Here is a 13,244-nt window from a genome sequence, read left to right as displayed (position 1 = left end):
CATTGTAAGCTCATTAACTTGTGACAGCCAGGCAAATAGCGTTGCACTCCTGCTGTCAACTGAATGTGTTGCACTAATATATTTTCTGTGAAGGAAAACTATAGTTGCACGTCCCTGATCACTCTATTGAAGCAACAAAAAACGATTGACTTTCAATATGAAACGTGACCCCTGTCAACACACAGACTCACCTGCTCCCGCTTTCTCCCGCTTTTTTACAAACAAACACGTGACTGGCTCAACTGTTCTGGGGAACTAGCGTGGGCTTCATAATGTAAAATAATGGGACAGGTGAAGTAAATAATGTACTGTTTTTCCCCCATAACTTATTGCACAAGTTGACTGCAGGTATTTACTTAAAAAGTACCTACAAATAGCAAATTGTATTCAGGACAGAAAGTTAATTGCTTTGCCATATTTTAGTGCCTTGTTGCAAACAGGATGTTTTGGAGAATAAAAATGCTGTACCTTTTTCGCTCGGTCAATTACGTTAATATTGCGGAATAACTACAGACACATCCTCAGTTCTCCCATCACAGCCATTAAACTAACTGTTTTAAAGTCACCATTGGCCGAATGGTGAAATCCTCTCTGGCAACTGCGTTAGGAAGGATGCCTGTATCGTTGTAGTATCAATACACTGGGTGTATTGATTAAGATGAGGTAATCATTCCAAAATCATGTTCAACACTATTGTTGCACACAGTGAGACGATGCAACTTATTATGTGACTTGTTAAACCCATTTTTACTCCTGAACTTATTTAGGCTTGCCATAAAAGGGGTTGAATACTTATTGACTCAAGCTATTTCAGCTTTACATTTTTTGTAAACAATTTTTAAAACATAATTCCACTTAGACATTTTGGATTATTATGTGTATTTAATCCATTTTAAATTCAAGCTATAACACAACAAAATGTGGGAAAAGTAAAGGGTGTGAATACTTCCTGAAGGCGCTGTAATAGGGGTCCTTAGTGCATCCCCAACAGAGATGTGACATTTCTGGGTGCATTCTGGCAGGAGTGTCGTAAGTCCGATGAAATGCAATAGTTTATGTCTTAGGTTGTAGGATCAGGTATGAACATTTTCACATATCTGTGATCAATGGTTCTCCTCAAGTTCTTCCTTCAGATCTGTTTCCCATTGTTTCCTTGCAGGTTCAGAACCATCAGGTAGAGCTTCAAATCAGCCCTTGATATAACTTGGCCATCAACTTCTTTGGCATAGCAGCTTCTTCCAGTATTTTTTTCTATGCTAGATGCCTTAGATTCATCCATATCCCGTTGAAGTGGTTGAATACGATTTCTTAGTTGTAGGGAAATACAAGTCAGCCTCGGATAATCCAAATATGTATTGTAATTGATTGAAGGACAGTGGAGATACGTCTTAGTACGCATGTTAAATATTCACGATGTTGTCAATGTCATCAATATGGCATATGAACAGAAATGTTTGTAAAACCATGCGTGCAATCCTTTCTAAGCAAGGTGTGGGATTTATTCATTTGTACTTATACTTGAGAATGTGCGTAAATTGAAGCACAGCTCTGACCGTGCGTACGCACAGCACATTGTGGTAGGAAAGTCAAACTGTTAATTGAATACCATCCACCAGAGAGAGAAAGGATTGACATACTGGACCAAATCATAAAATATGAATAAAAAAGATAGTTATAGTTTATTCATTCATATTAATTTATGCATTTATTTTATTGATACTTAAGCTACTAATAGTTTTCTCAGGGTGCTATTGATTTCATAAACATGAAACCATTTAAGCCTAATTGAATAATTAAGGAAATTAGAAAGAGTGGAATGTACGGTTGGAGGCAACTTAGTTAAACCAGTTAAATAATATAAAAAGGCAACACTGAGGCATTGTGACTTGTCCAAAATGGCAAATGTTGCATTGCTGGAGGATCTGGCACAAGCTGCATTAAGCAGGGAGCGTGTTTTCAATGAACGTGCAGATTTTGCTGAGGGTGATGCTTGACTCATTAGTAGATTTTCGTTTTCCAAATCATATTTGATTTTATATCTGCAACCAACTCTCTACAGTATTAGAAAGGGAGACGAAACGCACCAATGCCATCCCAGTGCATACCCAAGTCCTCTCCACCCTGGGATATTTGGCCACTCGAACATTCTAACAGGAGATTGCGGATCGGTCTGGCATTTCACAACCAACCAGAAGCAGAATATTGCCTGCAGTTCTTCATGGTATTATTTCATTGACCCCACAATACATACAGTTTCCACTGCTGTGCAACAGGCCAGAGTGAAAAGGGATTTCCATGCCATAGCTTGATTGCACAATGTCATTGGAGCAATTGACTGCACCCAAATCGCAAGTAAAGCACCATCATTGAACAAATTCAACTTCGTCAACAGAAAAGGTTTCCATTCTGTCAATGTGCAGGTCATCTGTGATTCACATTTGGCTTTGTTGAATGTAATGGCCAAATGGCCAGGTGGGACACGATTCATTCATTGTGCAGAACAGTTCAGTCGGCCTTAACCTCCAGGAAGGAGCTGTTGAGGATGGATGGCTTATTGGTAAGGCATGTTTTATTCGCAAGGTTTTATTTGCCATGTTAGACCTCACCTGGGAAACAAAATAGGAATGTTGTGTTCATAATCGCAGGGGACCGGGGCTACCCATTAAAAACATGGCTGTTGACTCCCCTCACCAACCCCTCAAACCCACAAGAGGCAAGGTACAACCTAGACCACGCAGGCACAAGAACAACAGTGGAGCGCACCATAGGCCTGCTGAAAGGGTGTTGGCTGTGCTTGTCTGGGACAGGAGGCACACTGCAATACCAGCCTAGCAAGGTTTGCCTCTGAAATTACATTCCGTCAAATGCCATTACGTGAATGTAATACAATGTGCAAATGCCTTTTTAGGTTTGCAGTGTGCTCCACAACATTACAATCAAAAATGGCATTCCACTGAAAGATCCACCCAGACCCAATGAGCCCATGCCTGACAGGGAGTGTTTCCCGCCACCCATAGCCCTGGCACTGAGGACAAGAGTCAACATCATACAACGGTATCTGTTCTACCAAATATTGTAATCAAATCGACAAGGAAAACACGTTTACATTGCACCAGAATTTGTCTCACATGTTTGACACAATCAACAGGTTCCTTCAATTATTGATTTCTCTCTCTCTCTCAGGCCATTGCATACATCCTCCAGCTGCTGTTGGAGTCCAAGAATTGATGTGTTGATCTCTTCTTGTTGTTTCAGGACTGCGTCAGTCAAAACATGCAGCGCAGCTGAAGCGCTCGCCAAAGAGGACACCCTTCTGGTAGGCCTGGGGATGAGGGGTCAGGAAAAAAAATCACCCACATCTGAATGTTTTGTTACATTCATTTTGTCACACACATACATATTATATTTCATTTTCAATAAAAAAAATATTTAGATGTGGTCCGTGTCTGAATATGGTTGCGAAAATAAAGCTTGACTTACCATCAGTTGGTGTGTCTGGGAGAGGGTCCTCAGTATCACTATCACAAATGATGCCAGACACCGAGATCTCTCCAATTATGTTGCCAATGCGCTGGTCCATAGCAGACAGTGAAGAGTCACTCCTCCTGCTGCACTTATATCCCTTTTGTGGATCATCATTATCATTCCTTTTGCATACGTTTTAAAATCAAACCAGTTCTTTTTCATTTAATTAACTGTTCTGCACTCAGATAAGGCAGAATTTACCACAGTTCTAACCTGCTCCCAAGCAACAAAAAAAGTATCTTATTTGTCAAGCCATTGCTGAAGGCTCCAAAAAGTATGGCTTGTTTTGCTTCCACGTCGGTGATCAAAAGTGAATTTCTGCGTTCGAAAAGTTTTTTCCCCCACTTTGTCTTCTACATGTTGGCGGACAGAAATGAGTGACATTTCTTGCAGCTTTAAAGGGAAGGTTTGTGACCATAAATGGTCATTTAGGGTGGTTCTTTATGTAAATGAGACTTCACGTGCACGAGCACAGTGTTTTAGAACGCGTCTGATTTATCAAGGCAAAATACTTACAGGTGTGTGTAAATCAAGCATACGAGCAACTGATAAATTCCAACTTTTTTGTAGTTGCGAACATTCTACATTTTAATTTAGAAGCTTTTCTACACAACATTGATAAATGAGGGCCCAGGACTTAAAGGTCTTGTCATTAAAATGTTGGCGGTAAGATGTGGTTATTCCAAATAAGGGTGTCTGGCGATATTGGTTCTTTCCACCTCATGAATGTATGTACATTTTCCCTAATGCAAATGAGAATCATTGGATTGTCTTTTTTTTTCTTCCTTCAACGCCTTAGACCCGAAGTAGTGAATATACAGTATTTTAGATCAAACGGTATTAAATGTATGGCTTTGATACTCCTCAAGGATACACAAGGATAGTCTGCTGTCCCATTGTTTAAGTGAACACAGTTGCGCAGCCCAGTAATACATCTTCATATGAGGTAGTCCAAGACCTCCAGTTTTATAGGGTAAGTGTTAACAGTCAACTTGACTCGGCCTTTCCATTCCAAACCAAGTTAGAGAGCAGGCCATTTATTTTATTTAAAAAGTTGGATGGAATTGAAACTGACAAGGCCTGACATAAAATGTGGTAATACACAACATGACCAAAAGTATGTGGACACCTGCTCGACGAAAATCTCATTCCAAAATCATGGGCATTAATATGAGGTTGGTTCCCCCTTTGCTGCTACAACAATCTGCACTCCTCTGGGAAGGCTTTCCACAAGATGTTGGAGCATTGCTGCAGGGACTTGCATCCCTTCAGCCATAAGACCAGTAGTGAGGTCGAGCACTGACGTTGGGCAATTAGGCCTGGCTAGCAGTCGGCGTTCCAATTCATCCCAAAGGTGTTCGATGCAGGCCAGTCAAGTTCTTCCACACCGAGCTCGACATTTCTGTATGACCTGTATGACCATTTCTGTATGACCATTTCTGTATGACCTGTATGACCATTTCTGTATGACCTGTATGGACCTTTTCCCTTTCACCTTGCTCATCATATTGTTGCTTGGATTTCAAAGCAGCAATCTCTGCAGAACGGGGGTTTACTGTGTGTTATGTTCAAGCTTTAAAGTGCTCAACTGTTGAAGGGTGTCAACATTTTCTGTTCTAGTATTTTCTTTTTTTTAATGGGTCTTTTCTTATGTGAAGAGTAAGACATGATGCAACCGCTCATGTATGCTTTAAGAGCTACCCAGACAACAGTTGGGCATACTTCATTGGCTACATTTATTTCCTAAATCATGTCTGTGTTGAGATAGGAGGTAAACTCCTTATCTCAAAGTAACATTGTGTTGAATCGCCATGTCTTTGCTATTGGCATTGGAGGTTTGAGTTTAAGGTGAAGGACAATGAGCTGTGATCCGGAATTATTCTAGGAAGGTATTTACATTCAGAAAAACAGTCAATTAAATAAAAAGTTTGCAATTACAAAAGTCAATTATTGAATATGAGTTGTGAACGTGAGAGTAATAGGAGCGATGTCTTTCAGTTAGATGTTTCGATCTCTACAGTTCACACAGACCATCTATTTGATGTTGTGGTTTAATACCTTAGACATGTTAGGAAGAGGATATAGTTTAGTTGATGACTTCTCTAGAGTTGCATCTTGCACACTGTTAAAATGGGACTTTATTATCAATGAGAATTGATACTCCTATGGACCTTGAGGAGAATGCCAGCCCATCCCAAGCTCACCCAAATCTGGAAAATGTTTCTAATGGGATTTACCTTAACATAATTTAAGATCTAGGATTAAAGCCCTTGAACCTCCAGGCCCATCTTCTTATCTTGGTGTCCCTTGATTTATACTTATTTATAACAAATGACTGCGAGGCATCTGCGGTTCAGAGCTCTAAATATGGAGACGAGCTTCAGAAAATGGACGGATAGGACGGCCTACATTATTCAGCCGGAATGCTTTCAAAAATAGCTTCCGTATTAAAAATAAGAGCAGTTGCAATAGCAGCAGACCCATGTGTGTGTGTGTGTGTGTGTGTGTGTGTGTGTGTGTGTGTGTGTGTGTGTGTGTGTGTGTGTGTGTGTGTGTGTGTGTGTGTGTGTGTGTGTGTGTGTGTGTGTGTGTGTAAACATATGAAACATGTGAGGTGAGGAGGTTACAATAACACTCAAATGCGTGTGGTGTATGAGTGTCCGGGAAGTGCATGTTAAAACATCCTGGTTTAAATTAACAAGATGAAACGCTTTCATAAAACACAAATGGCTCTGACAAATAAGACTAGAAAAGACTGGATGCTTTTCCTGTATCTGAGGAGAAGGCAAACACTTACACGTTGATGTTTGTATTTCTGTTTGTAAACTCTTCCATGTATCATGACTCTACAGAGTAGAAATGCCCAGTGTATCTTTCAAACACAGCCTGCGTCCCAAATGGCACCATATTCCCTTTAAAGCACACTACTTTTGACCAGGGCCTATATAGTTTTGGTGCAAAAGTAGTGCACTCTGTAGAGAATAGGGTGCCAGTTTGGACGCAAGCACAGGCTGAGTGCAGAGGACAGCTGTTGCTGTTTACTCCCATGATGGCAGTGTCCAGCATCAGACAGCATGTCCTCAATGCTTTCAGTAAGAGGATAGTAGGCTGATGGCACAGAACACCATTACGGTCCTGGCTCAGGTAGGTGTCCCTGTCTACTCGTAAAACTTGAACCCAGAACATCCATGCTCTCCAGTCTGTGCTTGGAAAGGGACTCTAAAAGGATGCAATGGGGGTTTACATTTGAAACTAAAGCCTATGGCTATACAGTACCCAGCCTGTAGCCAGAGGTGTGGTTATTGTATGGCTGGCTGTCATTATGCCAGGCGGTGATGGGTCAGTCTGTCAGCAGCAGCCTGGGATCCTGCTAAGACTAATAATATACAGGAGGGGTCAACTGACTGCTAACGTCCTGAGTCACACCCAGGCTACTACAAAGTTAGGCTAGAGGGCACTCTGAGCACAGTCCTGAGAGTCAGGCTACCCCACAGTTAGGCTAAAATGTATGGGTATGTGTGTATCTAATCAAGGGTCCAGGCTACCTCACCTTCCCCTGAATCATGACATGGGCATTAATATGGAGTTGGTCCCCCCTTTGCTGCTATAATAGCCTCCACTCTTCTGGGAAGGCTTTCCACTAGATGTTGGAACATTACTGTGGGGACTTGCTTCCATTCAGCCACAAGAGCATTAGTGAGGTCGGGCACTGATGTTGGGCAATAAGGCCTGGCTCGCAGTGTTCCAATTCATCCTAAAGGTGTTCGATCGGGTTGAGGTCAGGGCTCTGTGCAGGCAAATCAAGATCTTCCACCCCAATCTCGACAAACCATTTCTGTATGGACCTCGCTTTGTGCACGGGGGCATTGTCATGCTGAAACAGGAAAGGGCCTTCCCCAAACTGTTGCCACAAAGTTGGAAGCACAGAATTGTCTAGAAGGTCATTGTATGGTGTAGCGGTAAGATCTCTCTTCATTGAAAATAAGGGGCCTAGCAAGACCCATGACAAACAGCCCCAGACCATTATTCCTTCTCCGCCAAACTTTACAGTTGGCACTCTGCATTTGGTCAGGTAGTGTTCTCCTGGCATCCGTCAAACCCAGATCCGTCCGTCGGTCTGCCAGATGGTGAAGCATGATTCATCACTCCAGAGAACGCGTTTCCACTGCTCCATAGTACAATGGCGGCGAGCTTTACGCCACTTAAGCCAATGCTTGGCATTGTACATGGTGAACTTAGGCTTGTGTGCGGCTGCTTGCCCATGGATGCCCATTTCATGAAGCTCCTGACGAACCGTTCATGTGCTGACGTTGCTTCCAGAAGCAGTTTGGAACTCGATAGTGAGTGTTGCAACAGAAGACAAGAGATTGTTAAGAGCTACGCACTTCAGCCTTCGCCAGTCCCATTCTTTGTGCTTGTGTGGCCAACCACTTTGCAGCTGAGCCGTTGTTGCTCCTAGAAGTTTCCATTTCACAATAATAGCACTTACAGTTGACAGGGGCAGCTCTAGCAGGGCAGAAATTTTACAAACTGACTGGTTGGAATGATGGCATCCTATGATGTCACAGAGCTCTTCAGTAAGGTCATTTACTGCCAATGTTTGTCTATGGAGATTGCATGGCTGCATACTCAATTTTATAAACTTGTCAGCAAAAGGTGTGGATGAAATAGCCGAATCCACTATAATTTTGTATATATATATATATATATATATATATAGTGTATATAACACTCAGGCAGAGCAGCAAACAGCCCAATCTCTCTTATCCAGCCAGCTAGGCTGACCTAGATGTGTGCACAATTAGTTGCATGTCCACAGGGGTTTAAAACTGCAATTAGTTGTGGGCATCTGACAGCGAAAAGGTCAGGAATGTGCCAGGAATTAAAAAGCAGACCGCTTGAGAAAGCATTGATAAACTTAATCTCAATGCCTGCTTCAGTTATTCAAGCCATAGTGAGGTCTCTTGCTCACACTCGCTCACTCTGGCCTCAGTGGAGAGACTTACCGAAGAAATCTGCAAATGGATCTCGTCCCCCGAAGAATTCCCTGAAGACGTCCTCTGGATTACGGAATGTGAACCCACCACCGAAGTGATCTGCGTTGTGATAATGCCCTCCTGGGAGAAAGAGACAGAATCATCAACTACATTTCCAACAAGAGTTATTGAGCGATGGTAAAGCAACATATTCCTGGTTATACAAGCGCACACGGCGATCTGAACATAGTTAAATTATTCAAGGGCACTATGACGGTAGCATGACACTTAGTTGACAGCTAATGCCTCGCAGTTATGGCTTAGTTGAAAGTCAGACCCCCCCCCAACAACAACAAAAAGAGAGGTCGGTAATTGCCCTGTCAGATTTAGTTGACCCCATAGAGCTGTACATTGGTAGAAGAAAATACACTTCTTCTTGGCATGTTTGCTTTATGTGGTATTTCAGACATTGTGTCATATCATAAAATACTGTCCTTTTATATTCATTTATAACCTCCATATCTCCTAGATAAGCCTATCAAAGCGTCAAGGAGTAATGTTCAATGTTTACCTCCTCCCCCTCCGCTTCCTGTTAGGCCTTCTTTACCATATTGGTCATACAGGTTCCTCTTGTTTGCTAATGAGAAGGAAAAAAAGGAAAATAAGAAAAAGGGGGATTAAATGCTGGGAAGAGCCATAGTAAGACATTGGAGGGTGCACAGTGCTGACAAGCCATGGGAGTTAGTGGACAGAGCGTCGCTGCCCAAGTTCATGCCCATTTCCATAAAAGTCCTACCACCCCAGAACTTGATAGACGAAACAAGCCGAATGACAACAAGAGAGACTACTCAAAGGCTTGTACCAGAACCAAAAGAGGAAAGTTGAAGTGTGTGTACTCCACAGCTCAAACAGCCCTGACATAACAATTTCTGGCCTGGTTTTAGCTGCTGTTGCCAGGTGAACAGTACATAACAGTAACAACTAAATCAAGACATTACAGTTGTCCGTTGTGCTCTCAGGCCTATAATGGTGTCCAAAACGGCACCCTAGTCCCTATGCAGTGCACTACTTTTGACCAGAGCCCTGATCGAAAGTAGTGCACTACATCGTACATAGGGTGCCGTTTGGGACATACACTACCTCAAGTACATTTCATAATTTTTGGTCCTGAAACAGACAGACAAAAATGTCATTTCTGGACAAACAAACAAGACAGTGATGTGTGTTCACTATCTGGCAGCAACACGTGACTGATCATATGTTTGTGTGACAGCCATACTTGCAAACATTAGAAAAAGTTTAAGTTCAAGGTTATGCATTAGCCAATTAAAATTGTAGATGTAGTGTCACGTGATAGAACGCTGCAACCTTTCAGTTACTATCAATGCTCTAACCACTAGGCCCAATGCTCTTACCGCTAGGCTACTTGCCGCCCCTTTCCAATCGCTCATCTTCCTATCAAAGATCTTTAAACTTTCTCAACACAAACTAATGGCTTTTCTTAAAATAGGTCACCTCAGACACATGTAATACAATGTGTATAGCAGAAAGACACCACTTATCACCACCTGTGTGTACCTAGCTAGCATACATTTACAACCGGATGTGGTATTGGTATCCGTGATGCCGGACATGTACGAATGCTTTTGATTTGATTTTAGCATTTAAACTGTCTTATGGGAGGGGGGGCTCTTACCGTCTGACAGGACCTCATAGGCTTCTGAAAGCTCTTTGAACTTCCTCTCTGCGTCCTCCTTGTTGTCAGGGTTCTTGTCTGGATGCCACTTGAGTGCTAGCTTTCTGTACCTACAGTATGGCAGAAATACATGTACTCTACATTATAGTGCTGAGCGACTAGTGCCTTTTGAGATCGGTTCAATTTTGGTTCGATTATTTCAAAGTAATCACAGTTTTCGATTTCGATCATTTGATATGCACTATGCATTATGTGGGTTGAATGCTGTAACAGAGTAAAACTATTAATACATTTCCCAAGATGGTAATGACTGTCCATTACTGCTTATCACTTACTAACCATCAATTATTCACATTATTTTTAAATTCAATATTTCAGTTGTGTATATTACATTTGTTTTATCTGATGACTATGTTTCATTCTAAATCATCTCATCTCTGTAGAGATGGTGCCTATGCCATCTGACAAAATCCCTATTTTGTAGTTCTTCAAAGAAAATAAGGTATACTTTTATGACTGCTGAATACCAACTATCAAATCAGTTAGATCAGTGTTGGGCAACTGGTGCCGGCTTACAGTTGAGAGTTAGAATACACAAGGTGCAATTTACAAATGTGGTTGTGCATCAGCAGTCACTCCATTAGCCCATGTACGCTAAAATGGTTTTAGATCGGTAAATTAGATGGCTGCTAGACTATCTAAACTCGTAGTAACATGGTCAAATTACAGCCCGGGTGGGGCCCATCGATCATCAGCTTTATTAAACTGTAAACATTTGCCTCCTATGGCCAAATGTGTAGAATTGGAGGAAATTAGCTGTGAAACTGCACACTTCTCTCTGCCCCACGGGAAAATGAGTAGAATTGCTTGAAATTAGCTATAAAATTCAAAATTCTTCTCTCCGCCCCTTGGCAAAATGTGTATAATTGCAGCAAACTTGCTTTAAAAACAGGGGGGGTAATAGATGTGGCAACGCAGCTCATGATGAGTTCTGTTTTTTTTTTTGTGGCCACCACCCCCATCAAAGTTGCCCATCCCTGACAAATTTATTTTCAAGTAGAAATACAACAGCTGCTCTCTTTATCACCTCACGATCGCGCACTCTTCTCTCTTCCCGTAGTAGCAGTCGTAAAATAAACACAGTCCGGGAAAGTAGAAGCGTAATGAATTATGGTCATTGTAGTTAATTAAAACGTTTTATGTGCTAAGCTATGTAGAATATTGGACGGTTAGAAACTACAACTCCCTACTACAATGGAATTCAAATAATTGAACCGACGTCGGCCAAAATGAAAAATAACCAAAATTTCAGTCAATCGCTCAGCACTACTATATTACATCATCATCTACACACGGAAAGACTCACATTGGTCATACACCTAAAAAAGCACAAGTAAGAGGTTTGACACCCACCATCTCCGATTGAATTTCTTTCCTGTTGTTAGAAACATTTAAGATAAGCATTCCTGCAACATTATTTTGTAAAACAAATTGATCTCTGAGAAACTAAGCTAATTGATTACTAATTGATTGGGCTATTTTAAATGTATAGGATTAATTTAATATTCAATAAATATAGTACCCAACATCCAATGAGTTAGACATGAGAAATCCAAATAAATTGTCTAAACCTTCCACAGACACGCCACGCCAACCCCACAAGAATATAGTATCAGTTCTCTATGTCTGACAAGTCGTATGGAGATCCAGCTCGGAGTATTGGTCTTCATGCTATGTAATGAATTCCCAGTGAATTTGGTGGTGGTGGGGGGGGGGGTGCGGGGTTCCTGTTCAGAGAAATTAGTCATTTAAGTTATGTTTATGTCCCATCCAACATTCTGCTATTACTAGGTTGACCATTAGATGGTGTTGTTCTAGATGATTTATTTCTGGTTTCCTCAGTCGATGGACAAGCAATCCATGCACTAGTTTTGTTGTCCACTGTTTCAAATGCTAAAACTTTTCAGCATGTGAGGCACAGATCCGCAAGTTAAATGGTATCTATATTAGCATTTTCACACATCATGTCCAAATCATCCTGAAGCATCTAAAAAGGTATTGTGCAACTCAATGACATTACCTATAGATGATTTGGATATGAAGCGAGGAAATGCTAATATAGGTACCATTGACATGTATTGGATTTGTCCCACAAAACCAAAGCATGGGTTGCTGTAATACCTTGTAAACTGCTTACAGGGTTGTTCTTCAAAAGTGCCTTCCTCACCATCTTAAATAAGCATGCCCCTTTCAAAAAATGTAGAACTAAGAACAGATATAGCCCTTGGTTCACTCCAGACTTGAATGCCCTTGACCAGCACAAAAACATCCTGTGGCGCACTGCGCTAGCTTCGAATAGTACCCACGGTATGCAACTTTTCTGGGATGTTAGGAACCAATATACACAGGCAGTTAGGAAAGCAAAGGCTAGCTTTTTCAAACAGATATTTGTATTCTGCAACACTAACTCCACAAAGTCCATGGAGAATAAGAGCACCTCCTTTCTCTACGGCTGACCACGCTTTCCACCTGGCTACTCCAACCGCAGCCAACAGCTCTGCACCTCCCGCAGCTATATGATATTTTTGGCCTTCCTGTGACATTGGGTGGTGTAGGTGTCCTGGAGGGAAGGTAGTTTGCCCCCGGTGATGCGTTGTGCAAACCTCACTACCCTCTGGAGAGCCAGAGGGGCGGAGCAGTTGCTGTACCAGGCGGTGATACAGCCCGACAGGATGCTGTCGATTGTGCATCTGTAAAAGTTTGTGTTTTTGGTGACAAGCCAAATTTCTTCCGCCTCCTGAGGTTGAAGAGGCGCTGTTGCGCCTTCTTCACCACACTGTCTGTGTGGCCGGACCATTTCAGTTTGTCCGTGATGTGTACGCTGAGGAACTTAAAACTTTCTACCCTCTCCACTACTGTCCCGTCGATGTGGATAGGGGGGTGCGCCCTCTGCTGTTTCCTGAAGTCCCCGGTCATCTCCTTTGTTTTGTTGACGTTGAGTGTGAGGTTATTTTACAAACACTACACTCCAAGGACCCTCACCTCCT

General features: G+C 42.0%; 1 pseudogene; it reads right to left on the bottom strand.

Moving 5' to 3' along the window:
* The window catches only part of LOC135522600 (dnaJ homolog subfamily B member 6-like), a 57,598-nt pseudogene that overhangs the window by 17,088 nt on the left and 27,266 nt on the right, over positions 1 to 13,244 (bottom strand).

This window comes from Oncorhynchus masou, chromosome 30 (assembly GCF_036934945.1).
Source record: "Oncorhynchus masou masou isolate Uvic2021 chromosome 30, UVic_Omas_1.1, whole genome shotgun sequence".
In the NCBI taxonomy this organism is placed as follows: domain Eukaryota; kingdom Metazoa; phylum Chordata; class Actinopteri; order Salmoniformes; family Salmonidae; genus Oncorhynchus; species Oncorhynchus masou.
The sequence above is the reverse complement of the archived record's forward strand: the minus strand, read 5'-3'. Positions and strand labels throughout refer to the sequence as shown.